Source organism: Ranitomeya variabilis, chromosome 4 (genome assembly GCF_051348905.1).
Source record: "Ranitomeya variabilis isolate aRanVar5 chromosome 4, aRanVar5.hap1, whole genome shotgun sequence".
Taxonomy (NCBI): Eukaryota; Metazoa; Chordata; class Amphibia; order Anura; family Dendrobatidae; genus Ranitomeya; species Ranitomeya variabilis.
In genome coordinates, this window is record NC_135235.1 from 355,155,628 (window position 1) to 355,168,773 (window position 13,146).

The 13,146-nt window shown below is 43.4% G+C and overlaps 1 protein-coding gene across 5 annotated transcripts in view; it reads right to left on the reverse strand.

Annotated features, from left to right (window-relative positions):
* LOC143764762 (C-Jun-amino-terminal kinase-interacting protein 4-like) overlaps positions 1 to 13,146 on the reverse strand; it is a 951,487-nt gene that overhangs the window by 688,064 nt on the left and 250,277 nt on the right. The window lies entirely within an intron of this gene.

Consider the following 13,146-nt stretch of genomic DNA (forward strand, 5'->3'; position numbering starts at 1 on the left):
TTTTTTTGCACAGGCTTCACAGCGTGCTCCCGCCGAAGACGACGATGACGACATTGACATCGATTGTCTCATCGAGGAGGTTCACGAGCGGGAGCCGCTGTGGAACATGGCTGACCGCAAGCATTCCGATACCAGTGTCTCCCGCCGGCTCTGGGACGAAGTGTGTCACAACCTATTTCCAAGGTGGGAGAGCCTTCATCCTCAGCAGCTGAGCAAACTAGGTAAGTATTCACTTTCCAGTGATGTTTTGAGCTGACTGTAATGTATTGCATTTACCAATTTTTTTTTTCTTTTTATTCTTGTCTTCACAGGTGGAAAGGTTAGGAAGCGGTGGCGGTCACTGAGGCATCGCTTTAAGAGGGAATTTAACGAGGAGATGCAGGCCCCGAGTGGCTCTGCAGGAAGGAAGAGGAGCAAATATAAACACGGCCCTGCCCTCTCCTTCCTGAGGCGAACAATGCTGAGTAGAGTGTAAGTATTCTACAGTCCACTAATAACCATGTTAAGCTGTCTACTTAGTTTGCTTTCAGTCAGGGCTTTTTCATATCAATGTATTAATTTCTTTTGTTCTTTCTTTCACAGCACCTTCTACAGCCACCGTGCGCCTGCATCTTCTTCTGCGCCCTCTGGAGCGATCCCTCCTGAGTCCGCCACTGAGGGCCACGTCGGTAGGCCCCACACCACTGACCCCTCCTCTGACCCCTATGTCCCCTCATCTGACCCCTCTGTCCCCTCCACTTCATCCGCCCCAAGCAGTGGAGCATTATTGCAGCCTTCATTGCTCGCATCTGATGCTGAACAGTTAGCGTTCCCTTTACCCCACCCCTCTGATCCTGCCACCTCTAGACCACCATTAGGTTCTTGGCGGCAGCGACAGAGGGGTCAGGAAAGGAGCTATGCTCCTGAGTTCTTACACCTGAATGCATCCTTCCAAGGCTCTTTCAAAATTTTGGTAGAGCAAGTGACTGCTGGTTTCAACATGGTGCAATCACGCATCAGTGAAACAAGCCAGGAAACCAGCAGTCGCTTGGATAGGCTGCATTCAGCTGTAAGTCCAGATCCGGCCAATCTTTTTTTTCAATCCATGCTCAGGAGCATGGAGAAGCTTTCTTTTGAGCAACAGATGCGGGTAATGAATACCTGCCATAATGCTCTACTGCAGGCCATTAACGAGCCCCAATCGACCCACACACCTCCCCACACATCCACTACAATTCTACCCCAGGCCCCATTTCCACACCATGCCCAACCCCAGGCCCCATTTCCACACCATACCCCCCATTACCAAACCCAGCCCCAATCCCCACACCAGCCCCATTACCAAACCCAGCCCCAATCCCCACACCAGCCCCATTACCAAACCCAGCCCCAATCCCCACACCAGCACCATTACCAAACCCAGCCACAAACCCCACGCCAGCCCCATTACCCAACCCAGTCCCACTACCCAACCCAGTCCCCATACCCATCCCGGCCCCAAAACCAAATTCCTTCCCCACTGTTTTCTTCCTTGCCCAGCTTCCCTTCCCCAGTAAGTATTCCCCCTACCCCAACACCATCCCCCTCTGGTCAGCCTCCTGGTTTTACCCCCCCTTCTACTGCACCCCAAACAAGTAGGGTTTCTCCACCTATCGACGTGGTCCAACCTTCCAGCCCCTCCTCCCCTCGTATCTCCACCCCCCACTTTCAAGATTTGTAAATATATGTAAAAAAGTTATTTTTAATCCAAAACTTTGAAAATGTTTTTTAAAAAAAATTGAACATAAAAAATATTTTGGTAAAAAAAAAAAAAAATATTGAAAAAAGAGTTCAAATAAAATTCAGTTTGATTAAAATTCTACTCTGTGTGTGTGTGGATTTATTAAGGTTATATGGTAACTAATAACAAAGGTAAAATAAAAATAAACACCAGACGTGTGAAAGGTATAAAATATTGGTTTTACTAGCAAGAAAACTTTTTTTGTATTTTTTTTTTCCTTTTTTTTTTTTTCTGAAGAAACACATTTTTCACATAAACAAACACATGGAAAACAGGTTACACAATCATGTCTTGCCATGGGATCCGCCCGACCGGTGACACAAAATAATCGGCAAACTGGTCCCTCATCCTTGTAACAGAACCTGTAGAGCGAACCGAGCTGCTGCGGTAGTCCCACAAGGTGGTCTCCAACTCTTCGTCATCCAAGGAAACGGGCTCCTTTGAAAGGACAAAGTTGTGGAGCACCACACAGGCTTTAACTACCTCGTCTATAGTTGTGGTTTTCAGTTTGATAGCCGTCAGCAGAACTCGCCACTTCGCCGTCAATATGCCAAAAGAACACTCCACTACTCTTCGTGCTCTAGTAAGCCGGTAATTAAAGACCCGTTTGGTATGGGTTAAGTTCCGGCTACTATACGGTTTCAGTAGGTGCGGCGACAGTTGAAAGGCTTCATCACCTACACAAACATATTCCATGGCTGGTTCACTTGTTCCTGGCAGTGGTCTGGCTGAAATCGTAGGTCTCTCCATAAAGGCAACGACCCATTGGTGAGTTTTTAAAAACTTGCGAATCGTTGGACCGTCCATACGCTCCTATGTCCACGGCAAGGAACTTGCAGTTGGCGTCTGCAATAGCCATAAGAACGATGGAGAAATACTTCTTATAATTATAGTACTCCGATCCTGTTCCTGCCGGTTTCGCAATCCTTATATGTTTCCCGTCAACTGCACCCACACAATTTGGGAAATTGCAAAATTGCTGAAACTGTTCGGCACTTCTCAACCAGATTTCCATGGATGGTTGGGGGATATACTCTGGTTGCAAAGTGGTCCAAATAGCCCGACATGTGTCATTCACTATTCCTGAAATAGTGGAAATGCCCAGCCTGAATTGGTAATGGAGCGAAGTCATAGATTCACCCGTAGCTAGGAAACTTTTAAAAAATAAATAAATAAAAAGAAAAATTTTAGAAAAAAATTGCACAGACCAACAAGTTTCAATATGGCACTGTTAAATAAAAAAAAAATAGCAGTGGAATGGCCGCCAAGAAAACCAAAATTACATGCTGCAGAAAATAGTGCGCAATATGTCAGCGCAGTATTGTCTGCAGCATGTAATATAACATTAAAAATGACCAATGATAGAAAAAAAAGCAGTGGAATGGCCGCCAAGAAAACCTAAATTACATGCTGCAGAAAATAGTGCGCAATATGTCAGCGCAGTATTGTCTGCAGCATGTAATATAACATTCAATATCAGCAATGAAATAAAAAAAAGAGGCTTACCGCAGGGTCACCATCAGCCGCTCCGCCGGTGTGATGGCAAGCCTCATCCTTGTGTCCTGTGTTCGGATGACATCCTCCATTTTTGCAAGCAAAAAGTCAAAATTTTCCATCCTCATCCGCACGTAGTTGTAGAATTTGTGTGGATTGTGCCGCAACTCCAGGTACAGAGTGGACTGGACACCCCTGGTCTTCCGTAGTTCATTAATCGGATGAATCCACAGTCGTCTCCGTTGCTGCAGAAGCATCCTACGCCTTTTCCGCTGCCGCCTCCTTCTCCCGCACTATGATATCCAGGCGATTCGTCTCAAAGATAACGTCGGTAACCAAACTAGCAATCCTCACAAGAACACCTTCCATCGCTGCCACAAAACTAAAACCCTCAAAGATGGGCTGTAAAAACAGTAACTATATAGTTTTCCATATTTTCCAGTAGGCAATCAAATTTGGGAACCTCCCATTTTAAAAACGGATCCGTCGGAAAAACGGATGCAACGGATGGTAAAAACGGATGCAACGTATGCAACGCATCCAGTATTTTCGACGGAAACGTTTAGCAGATTTGCGACGTATCCGTCGAAATGCTGGATGCGTGGCATACGTTTGTCACCGTTTTTCACTTTTTTGACGCATCCGTTTTTTCGGCAAAAAAGACGTTTTGAGACGGTTTACAGTTAACGCTAGTGTGAAAGTAGCCTTACTCAAAAAACCATGATTCTGACCCTATCTCTGTAGCAGCTCTCCCTACTCTCGCTGAATCCGGAGATGAATGCGGTGAGCAGGGCGGCACCAGGTCTCTTATACTCGGGATGATGGTGTGCGGCCAAGCCAATCACTGCACGACCACAACAAAAATGGCTGCGGCGTTTCATGGCTTGGCAGACAATCCCTGCACCGTGATAGGGTCTCCAAAGTCTGCCAAAAACGCTGGGTGTAAACACCAGTTACCGCCGAATAATCCCGGAAATGCTCGGTGCTCGCCGAGTACACCGAGCATAGTGATACTCGGGCGAGTAACGAGTAGTGGCGAGCATGTTCGATCATCACTACTTATGTATGATTGAGTATGTTTGATTATGTGCAACATAAATAAGCGATTTATGTGAATAACTTCTGAACTACAAATAGAGTTGATAATTTTTGGGGCAAATATTACTCAGGACATTTAGCTGATTATTTTGAGTACTAGTGGTCCAGGGTACCTCTTTCAAATTGAACTTATGTAAGATTGAGTACGTTTGATTATGTGTGACATAAATAAGCGATTTACGTGAATAACCCAGGACCACAAAATTGTACCCAAACAATATCCACTCTATGTATAATTCACCATACATGAAAATCTAATAGCTAAAGTCAAACTGCAGATTAACTTGAGTCCGGTGTAACTCCCACATAAAACAAAGCCTCATACTGGCTCCTCAGTTTAAAAAAAATAATTATTTGCAGTTCTGGATGCTAAAATGTGGTGAGGCACAAACAGAAAAAAAAATAGTTGGCCACTAAAGATTTTTTTTCTTTAAGGTTAACAGTGATTTTATGGGAATCTGTAGTTTTTTAGCATTTCCTTTTCTTGTCTTTTTGCCTGAGATTATTGATGGTATTACTCAGGCTGCTGAGTGGACCTAGCACCTGAGCAGCCAGTTTGCCGGGCCCTGCCGCAGTCTTTGGGATTACCGTCAGCAGGCAGTATGACCGCAAAAATGCTTTCTTGGATTTAGTACAGGAAAGATATACGTTATATCTTGGTACTTGGTAATATTTATGGACATAACGGTTTATCACTCATGGTAATTCTGCTTCATGTCACATGTCTTATCCATGTTTTTTTTTTTTCTGTGCTATGTTGTGCGTAAATATGTGATTCTTCAGAATTTGTATTAGTCTATGCCTGATGAAGAGACCTGTGTAGTCTCGAAAGCTTGCAATTTGTTACCATCTTTTCAGTCAGCCATTAAAAGGTATCAACCACTGAGGACTCTCAATTCTAAATATTTTTCTTGGTTTTAGGTCAGACAGAATTAGTGTATCCAGCAGATGGCAGCATCAAACAAAGATCACATCAGGTGGGCATGAAACCTCACAGGAGCTGCGACCCACTGTGTGACTCACCCAGTCCTGGCAAGTGGGAGGAGAAAGAGAAGAAGAGCAGGAGGGGAAGATGTTGTGGTGTCTCATCTTACAACATGGAGACTTCTATGTGTGGCTGAGCCCTCCTGCCTCAGCAGGATATATTAAGGTGAAGGACTGTTAGGGTACTGTCACACAGTGCAATTTTCGTCGCTACGACGGCACGATCAGTGACGTCGCAGCGTCGTACGATTATCGCTCCAGCGTCGTAGACTGCGGTCACACTTTGCAATCACGGCGCTGGAGCAATGCCGAAGTCCCCGGGTAACCAGGGTAAATATCGGGTAACTAAGCGCAGGGCCGCGCTTAGTAACCCGATGTTTACCCTGGTTACCAGGGTAAACGTTAAAAAAACAAACAGTACATACTTACATTCCGGTGTCTGTCCTCCGGCGTCTCAGCTTCTCTGCACTGTGTTATGCACAGCGACCGGAAAGCACAGCGGTGACGTCAGACGTCACCGCTGTGCTCGCTTTCCGGCTGGCCAGCGCTCACAGTGCAGAGAAGCTGAGACGCCGGAGGACAGACACCGGAATGTGAGTATGTACTGTTTGTTTTTTTTACGTTTACGCTGGTAACCAGGGTAAACATCGGGTTACTAAGCGCGGCCCTGCGCTTAGTTACCCGATGTTTACCCTGGTTACAAGCGAACACATCGCTGGATCGCTGTCACACACACAACGATCCAGCGAGGTCAGCGGGTGATCAAGCGACGAAAGAAAGTTCCATACGATCTGCTATGACGTACGATTCTCAGCAGGGTCCCTGATCGCTGCTGCGTGTCAGACACTGCGATATTGTAACGATATCCCTAGAACGTCACGAATCGTACCGTCGTAGCGATCAAAATTGCACTGTGTGACAGTACCCTTAGAGAAGAAAATAGAATGGGTGCAAATAAGGTGTACAACAGCTCGTGGGAAGTCTATTATTGGACAGTCCAGATGTAGAAGACGTTTCCACAATACATGTAAGATAACAAGATGACCAATACTGCCCTTTTATGAATGGCTGGTCTATCACTCACAGGCTCTGACAGATTCATCCATCACAATGATCTGCAAGATCCAGCAGTGTGGTCAGGAGCATGGGCCCCTGGAGAATGGCTGCAGCAGAAACTGCCCTGTAATCCCAGACTGGATGGGAGACATGGAGCGGTCTGTGTGCTATATCTCCATGTATTATATGAACACCTTCTAAAGCAGATAGATTAAGCTGCAACCCATGAGGTCCTGGTTATGGGGGACTTTAACTATCCGGATATTAACTGGGAAACAGAAACCTGTGAAACCCATAAAGGCAACAGGTTTCTGCTAATAACCAAGAAAAATTATCTTTCACAATTGGTGCAGAATCCAACCAGAGGAGCAGCACTTTTAGACCTAATACTATCTAATAGACCTGACAGAATAACAAATCTGCAGGTGGTCGGGCATCTAGGAAATAGCGACCACAATATTGTACAGTTTCACCTGTCTTTCACTAGGGGGACTTGTCAGGGAGTCACAAAAACACTGAACTTTAGGAAGGCAAAGTTTGACCAGCTTAGAGATGCCCTTAATCTGGTAGACTGGGACAATATCCTCAGAAATAAGAATACAGATAATAAATGGAAAATGTTTAAGAACATCCTAAATAGGCACTGTAAGCGGTTTATACCTTGTGGGAATAAAAGGACTAGAAATAGGAAAAACCCAATGTGGCTAAACAAAGAAGTAAGACAGGCAATTAACAGTAAAAAGAAAGCATTTGCACTACTAAAGCAGGATGGCACCACTGAAGCTCTAAAAAACTATAGGGAGAAAAATACTTTACCTAAAAAACTAATTAAAGCTGCCAAAAAGGAAACAGAGAAGCACATTGCTAAGGAGAGTAAAACTAATCCCAAACTGTTCTTCAACTATATCAATAGTAAAAGAATAAAAACTGAAAATGTAGGCCCCTTAAAAAATAGCGAGGAAAGAATGGTTGTAGATGACGAGGAAAAAGCTAACGTATTAAACACCTTCTTCTACACGGTATTCACGGTGGAAATTGAAATGCTAGGTGAAATCCCAAGAAACAATGAAAACCCTATATTAAGGGTCACCAATCTAACCCAAGAAGAGGTGTGAAACCGGCTAAATAAGATTAAAATAGATAAATCTCCGGGTCCGGATGGCATACACCCACGAGTACTAAGAGAACTAAGTAATGTAATAGATAAGCCATTATTTCTTATTTTTAGGGACTCTATAGCGACGGGGTCTGTTCCGCAGGACTGGCGAATAGCAAATGTGGTGCCAATATTCAAAAAGGGCTCTAAAAGTGAACCTGGAAATTATAGGCCAGTAAGTCTAACCTCTACTGTTGGTAAAATATTTGAAGGGTTTCTGAAGGATGTTATTCTGGATTATCTCAATGAGAATAACTGTTTAACTCCATATCAGCATGGGTTTATGAGGAATCACTCCTGTCAAACCAATTTAATCAGTTTTTATGAAGAGGTAAGCTATAGGCTGGACCACGGTGAGTCATTGGACGTGGTATATCTCGATTTTTCCAAAGTGGTTGATACAGTGCCGCACAAGAGGTTGGTACACAAAATGAGAATGCTTGGTCTGGGGGAAAAATGTGTGCAAATGGGTAAGTAACTGGCTTAGTGATAGAAAGCAGAGGGTGGTTATAAATGGTATATTCTCTAACTGGGTCGCTGTGACCAGTGGGGTACCGCAGGGGTCGGTATTGGGACCTATTCTCTTCAACATATTCATTAATGATCTGGTAGAAGGTTTACACAGTAAAATATTGATATTTGCAGATGATACAAAACTATGTAAAGCAGTTAATACAAGAGAAGATAGTATTCTGCTACAGATGGATCTGGATAAGTTGGAAACTTGGACTGAAAGGTGGCAGATGAGGTTTAACAATGATAAATGTAAGGTTATACACATGGGAAGAAGGAATCAATATCACCATTACACACTGAATGGGAAACCACTGGGTAAATCTGACAGGGAGAAGGACTTGGGGATCCTAGTTAATGATAAACTTACCTGGAGCAGCCAGTGCCAGGCAGCAGCTGCCAAGGCAAACAGGATCATGGGGTGCATTAAAAGGGGTCTGGATACACATGATTGAGAGCATTATACTGCCTCTGTACAAATCCCTAGTTAGACCGCACATGGAGTACTGTGTCCAGTTTTGGGCACCGGTGCTCAGGAAGGATATAATGGAACTAGAGAGAGTACAAAGGAGGGCAACAAAATTAATAAAGGGGATGGGAGAACTACAATACTCAGATAGATTAGCGAAATTAGGATTATTTAGTCTAGAAAAAAGACCACTGAGGGGCGATCTAATAACCATGTATAAGTATATAAGGGGACAATACAAATATCTCGATGAGGATTTGTTTATACCAAGGAAGGTGACGGGCACCAGGGGGCATTCTTTGCGTCTGGAGGAGAGAAGGTTTTTCCACCAACATAGAAGAGGATTCTTTACTGTTAGGGCAGTGAAAATCTGGAATTCCTTGCCTGAGGAGGTGGTGATGGCGAACTCAGTCGAGGGGATCAAGAGAGGCCTGGATGACTTCCTGGAGCAGAACAATATTGTATCATACAATTATTAGGTTCTGTAGAAGGACGTAGATCTGGGGATTTATTATGATGTAATATAGGCTGAACTGGATGGACAAATGTCTTTTTTCGGCCTTACTAACTATGTTAATATTATTACCAACAAGTCCAACCATAGAAACCATATGGCACTTCCGAAATACATAAGAAAACCACTAGATGGCAGCAGAGTCACTGTCATCCAAAAAGAAGCTAACCAAAAATTAAATAGATTTAAAATCAATTTATTGAAAATAACATATCGAACAAAAAATTTTAAATAAATACATAAAAAAGCTACAACATATCCTCAGGATAGTACCTCATGGGGGGAAGTGGGAAGCACAATACAGACAAAGTCCAAAAGTCCAGCGCTGGGTAGGAGACGTGGGAGGACGCACTTTATCCATCTCTTCATTCGGTGAGCACTTCTGTATACCTTTCCTCTCTTCATGCCATGTGTCACTTGGTTTTATCATAGGCATATGGGGAGTGGGTAGGAACGGAGACTTCAGTCTGCCTATGTATCTGGGACCTGTTAATATTTTTCCTAGTATGGATGCTATTTGCACCTAAAGGTTTATAGGCCCATTTAGGACCATAGGTGGGTAGGTGCGCTCTCTCTCTCTCTCTCTCTCTCTCTCTCTCTATATATATATATATATTTATATCCATCTGTCCTTTTGGACTTTGTCTGTATTGTGCTTCCCACTTCCCCCCATGAGGTACTATCCTGAGGATATGTTGTAGCTTTTTTATGTATTTATTTAAAATTTTTTGTTCGATATGTTATTTTCAATAAATTGATTTTAAATCTATTTAATTTTTGGTTAGCTTCTTTTTGGATGACAGTGACTCTGCTGCCATCTAGTGGTTTTCTTAACCATGTTACTATGTTACCTGGACCATCACTTTAATAACTGCAAATGGAAAGTGGCAACGGTGGGAAGTCTACATGTGTTATACACAGGGCTATGGAGACATGTGTTTGTATATATGGTGTGAGCAGCACGTGTCACTGGCACATGGCTACCTTCACCCGTATGTTCCAGCTATTATACCTATCAAAAAAGGACCATATTTGTTCTCATGTTTTATCTGTTTTTTTTTTGCTCTCATCCATTTTTATAACCTGAAAGGAGTGAAACCATTGAGCGTCAACTATCCATCGACTATTAGCACTGGATGAAACATTGCAGTACACAGTTATGTCTTCCACTTTTCATACAGTTTCATACGGATCCCCATAGACTTTAATGGCAGAACAGATGAGAATAGGACACTGAGACTCACGGATCGGACACATGGATCAGTTATTTTACAACAAATTGTGTGTGGCTCAATGTAGCCATGGGTCAGTGCGTTTAAGAAACAAAAGTATTATTATGGAAAACCACCTTGGAGCGCTGGAAGATACCCAAGTCAGCAGGAAAAGGAAGATGCATTGAAGAAATGGCTGTGCAGTAAAATATTCTTTATTTGGAGTTTGATTCGGAGAGTAGTTCTTCATTGGGCAGCAGCAATAGAAGGTCCCTTCCACATGTGTGGGACACATTGACATATATTACTTACATACGGTGTGCAGCTTCTTGTAGCGTCCTCGCCCCAAGCATATTACACAAGGTGCCGGCATCTTATAGTTTTCTCCAATACAATTAAGAAACAGACAGCACACTGCTGTGTCCAATGGGGGTGTGAACGCACATGTTGTGCCTCCACCATGTGTGATCACTTGTGTGCAGTATGGCTGCCGTATGCGAGCAGTACAGGTCCTTCTCAAAAAATTAGCATATAGTGTTAAATTTCATTATTTACCATAATGTAATGATTACAATTAAACTTTCATATACTATAGAATCATTATCCACCAACTGAAATTTGTCAGGTCTTTTATTGTTTTAATACTGATGATTTTGGCATACAACTCCTGATAACCCAAAAAACCTGTCTCAATAAATTAGCATATTTCACCCGACCAATCAAATAAAAGTGTTTTTTAATACCAAACAAAAAAACCATCAAATAATAATGTTCAGTTATGCACTCAATACTTGGTTGGGAATCCTTTGGCAGAAATGACTGCTTCAATGCGGCGTGGCATGGAGGCAATCAGCCTGTGACACTGCTGAGATGTTATGGAGGCCCAGGATGCTTCAATAGCGGCCTTAAGCTCATCCAGAGTGTTGGGTCTTGCGTCTCAACTTTCTCTTCACAATATCCCACAGATTCTCTATGGGGTTCAGGTCAGGAGAGTGGGCAGGCCAATTGAGCACAGTAATACCATGGTCAGTAAACCATTTACCAGTGGTTTTGGCACTGTGAGCAGGTGCCAGGTCGTGCTGAAAAATGAAATCTTCATCTCCATAAAGCATTTCAGCCGATGGAAGCATGAAGTGCTCCAAAATCTCCTGATAGCTAGCTGCATTGACCCTGCCCTTGATGAAACACAGTGGACCAACACCAGCAGCTGACATGGCACCCCACACCATCACTGACTGTGGGTACTTGACACTGGACTTCAGGCATTTTGGCATTTCCTTCTCCCCAGTCTTCCTCCAGACTCTGGCACCTTGATTTCCGAATGACATGCAAAATTTGCTTTCATCAGAAAAAAGTACTTGGGACCACTTAGCAACAGTCCAGTGCTGCTTCTCTGTAGCCCAGGTCAGGCGCTTCTGCCGCTGTTTATGGTTCAAAAGTGGCTTTACCTGGGGAATGCGGCACCTGTAGCCCATTTCCTGCACACTCCTGTGCACGGTGGCTCTAGATGTTTCCACACCAGACTCAGTCCACTGCTTCCTCAGGTTCCGGTCACCTCTTCTCGTTGTACAGCGTTTTCTGCCACATTGTTTCCTTCCAACAGACTTACCATTGAGGTGCCTTGATACAGCACTCTGGGAACAGCCTATTTGTTGAGAAATTTCTTTCTGGGTCTTACCCTCTTGCTTGAGGGTGTCAATGATGGCCTTCTTGACATCTGTCAGGTCGCTAGTCTTACCCATGTTGGGGGTTTTGAGTAATGAACCAGGCAGGGAGTTTTTAAAAGCCTCAGGTATCTTTTGCATGTGTTTAGAGTTAATTAGTTGATTCAGAAGATTAGGGTAATAGGTCATTTAGAGAACCTTTTCTTGATATGCTAATTTATTGAGACAGGTTTTTTGGGTTATCAGGAGTTGTATGCCAAAATCATCAGTATTAAAACAATGAAAGACCTGACAAATTTCAGTTGGTGGATAATGAATCTATAATATATGAAAGTTTAATTGTAATCATTACATTATGGTAAATAATGAAATTTAACACTATATGCTAATTTTTTGAGAAGGACCTGTATGTGTCTTCTGTATAACTGTGTAGGAAGCAGGAGTCCATTGTAGAAGGGTTGTGTATGTGGCTTGTGTGACGGACAGGATGTCCCTTAATATTGCAACAAAGCTACAACAAGGTAAATAAACACAGAGGTCCCCTCCTGTCAGTGTCCTATATAGCGTCATTATATTGAGTATCAGTTTGCCAATTTATGGAGTTAGAAACCATTTAAGGCAGGGGTGTAATCATTGCGGTTGCAGAGTGATCAACCATGCCCGGGCTGTGTAGTCAGTAAGCCCGCCAAAGTTGGCGCCATTTTCAGTATCTCGGACACACAGTTAACGGAAATGTAATGCAGCACAGAGAGCTACCACAACAGCTATGCAGGTCGCCAACCTATCACAAGCCAGCGCTTGATGTCTGCTTGCCCGTCAGGGCTTCGGTTGAAGTCACTGCCATGTATGGCCCATCCAGCTGTGGCGCAGGAAGAGGACGCTGCTCGCAGTGGGAGCAGGGAAGGCAAGAAGAATGGTTTCCTTTTTTTTAAATAGATTGGAAAAGAGCGTCAGGACAGGGCATTATTACCAAAGGGGCAAAGACAAGGGGTAATTATTACAGGATAGGAGACATTTAAACAGGACGGGAGACATCATTAAAAGAATGGGGGCCAGGATGAGAAACATTATGAAAAGATGCTGGATAGTAGGCATTATTACAAAATGGGAGGTCATTATTACAGGTTGGCTGCCAGGGTGGGGGGCATTATTTCAGGAAAGGGACAATAAATTATGTATCTATCCAAGACATGATACATCATAAGTTATTACAAGACAGGGGACAGTA